General features: G+C 38.3%; 1 protein-coding gene across 1 annotated transcript in view; it reads right to left on the bottom strand.

Moving 5' to 3' along the window:
• Positions 1–3,093, bottom strand: part of BRDT (bromodomain, testis-specific) — a 64,488-nt gene that overhangs the window by 9,794 nt on the left and 51,601 nt on the right. The window lies entirely within an intron of this gene.

Raw genomic sequence — 3,093 nt, 5'->3', positions numbered from 1 at the left:
AGGATGGTCTCGATCTCCTGACCTCGTGATCCGCCCGTCTCGGCCTCCCAAAGTGCTGGGATTACAGGCTTGAGCCACCGCGCCCGGCAGTGACCGCTCTTCTTAAACAAGATACACCATGGTTGAGATTAGTGCTGCCCACCAGAAATATATGTAATTTAATGTTTTCTAACAGCCACATTTTAAAAATGTAAGTACATTTAATATATTTATTTAATCAAATATACCCAAAGCATTATTTCTACATGTAATCAATATAAAAGACATAAGATATTTTTTCATACTAACTCATCCCAATTATTTACATTTGCAGGACATTTCAATTCAAATGCTAAATTCCTACTAAAAACAATTGATCTATAGATTTCATAAAATTCACAGTTGAAAAACTAGTTATGTATAGTCAAACTGTTTCAAACACATCTAAGTCTTCCGAAACTGAATTGTGTCCATTTTAAATTTTAATTAAAAGACAAATTTTAAAACTTAGTTCCTTTAGCTACATGTCAAGGGCTCAATTAGCCACATGTGACCAGAGGCTACCATATTAGAAAAGCACAAGTCTAGATGGCCCTTTCTAACAGTTAACCTGCCCGTCTATAATAAGGGAAGAGGGCTGTGCAATACTAAAACATCCTCTGAATTTCTAAAAATAATTATCTCCTTAATAATTATGCTTGATTACACTTTTGATATATTTCCATGAAATATGAAGAGAAAACTTGTCTAGGGTCCCATATAAGGCAAAAGAAAATGTATGACTAGATGCATTTATAGGCCTTTCATTTCTGTGAAGTAATAGAAGGAGTAAAAACATCCCTCCCTGACCCCAACACAAGGACCTTTACCAATCACCAATGATCAACCAGTTGTGCTTTCCTATAAGTTGTCAATAAAACCTGTTTTTGTCTCTACCTATGGAATGGGTTAATTACTAGTTCTACAACTCACTCAATTAAAGCATCTCACCTTCCAACAGAGATTTGAAACAGAACAGGTAATATCTGGTAGTACAGTCATCCCTTGGTATCCATGTGGAATTGGTTCCAGGACCTTCCACAGATACCAAAATCCATGGGTGCTCAAGTCCCTGATATAAAATGGTACAGTATTTGCACATAACCTGTGCATATCTTCTCATATACTTTAAATTCTTTCTGGGCTACTTATAATACCTAACACAAATGTAAACAGTTGTTATACTCTATTGTCTGGGGGAATAATGACAAGAAAAAAAGACTGTACATGTTCAGTATGGATCCAATTTTTTCCCCAAATATTTTCAATCCTTGGTTGAATCCACAGATACAGAACCCACAAGTATCAAGGGCTGACTGTATATTTAATAGAGAATAAAGGAAGGATGAAACCCTGGTCTCTGGCTCTGTGTCCTGAAATAATTATTTTACTGCAATGAAATTTTGACAGACCCCAAGTCAGGAAAGTTCATGTATGGAGCTTTTCAGGTATTACCAAGAATGAGAAGACTTTTGACAAGGAGAGATGAGGATGGAAAGCATTCCTCATGGAAGAAAGCACATAGTCAAAGGTCTTGCTAGGTTTATCTGGAGACAAATGAGTAGTTCAGTTTCAATCAATTACAAGACACATTAGTTAAGACTGAGAAGTTAGCTTCGGGTCACAACACAGAGGTGCTTACTTTTCATTCTGGTGGCAGAAGTTGGAAACCACTAAAGCTTTCACACAGATAAGTAATTTAATCACAACAGTACATCAAGAGGACTAATATAAAAATATTAAAAGTAGAATAGGCTGGGCACAGTAGTTAATGCCCATAATCCCAACACTTTACGAGGCCAGGGCAGGTAAATCACTTGAGCTCAGGAGTTTGAGAATAACCTAGGTAATATAGCGAAACCCTGCCTCTACAAAATATTAAAAATTAGCAGGGTGTAGGCTGGGCACAGTAGCTCATGCTTGTAATCCCAGCACTTTGGGAGGCCAAGACGGGTGGATCATGAGGTCAGGAGATCAAGACCATCCTGGCTAACACGGTGAAACTCTGTCTCTAGTAAAAATACAAAAAATTAGCTGGGTACGGTGGTGGGCGCCTGTAGTCCCAGCTACTCAGGAGGCTGAGGTGGGAGGATCGCTTGAGCCTGGGAGGTCGGGGCTTCAGTAAGCTGTGATTATGCCACTACACAATCAGCCTGGGTGATAGAACGAGACCCTGTCTCAAAAAAAAAAAAAAAACAAAAAAAAAAAACAATATTTAAACAAATAGCATAAGGCTGACAGGGAAGGAATGGAAGTAACTATCGTAAAGCTCTCACACTAAACATGAGGTGGTATAACGTAAACTGAAAGCAGACTGCGATTAAGTTAAAGGTGTATGTTGTAAACCGTAAGCAACCACTAAAATAGGAAAACAAAGAGTTACTGATTATGTCAATGAAGGAGATAAAGTGAACTAAAAAAATGCTCTGTAGACATAAAGAATGAGATCATGTCTTTTGCAGGAACATGGATGGAGCTGGAGGCTATTATCCTCAGTAAACTAATGCAGGAACAGAAAATCAAATACTGCATGTTCTCACCTATAAGTGGGAGCTGAATGATATGAACTTAGGAACACAAAGAAGGAAACAGCAGACACTGGGGTCTACTTGAGGGTGGAGGTTGGGAGGACAGAGAGGAGTAGCAAAAAAGATAACTATTGGGTACTGGGCTTAATATCTGGGTGAAGAAATAATCTGTACAATGAACCCCTGTTACACCAGTTTACCTATGTAACAAACCTTCACATGTACCCTGGAACCTAAAACAAAAGTTAACAACAAAAAAAGCTTAATAAAAAAACGGGCAGGAAAAAAAAAGAGAAGAAGGACAGGAACAGAAAACAAATATCAAGATGATGAACTCAAACTTAACGATATCAATGATTATACTGAATGTAACTAGTCTAAACATGTGATTAAAAGGCAGGGATCTTTGGCTAATGCCTATAATCCTAACACTTTGGGAGGCCAAGGTGGGTGGACTGCCTGAGCTCAGAAGTTTGAGACCAGACTTGGCAACATGGCGAAACCCTGTCTCTACTAAAAATACAAAAAATTAGCTGGGTGTGGTGGC

The sequence above is a fragment of the Colobus angolensis genome, unplaced genomic scaffold, assembly GCF_000951035.1.
Source record: "Colobus angolensis palliatus isolate OR3802 unplaced genomic scaffold, Cang.pa_1.0 Scaffold186, whole genome shotgun sequence".
NCBI classification, from domain to species: Eukaryota; Metazoa; Chordata; class Mammalia; order Primates; family Cercopithecidae; genus Colobus; species Colobus angolensis.
Note: the sequence above shows the minus strand (reverse complement) of the source record. Positions and strands in the feature narration are given on the sequence as shown.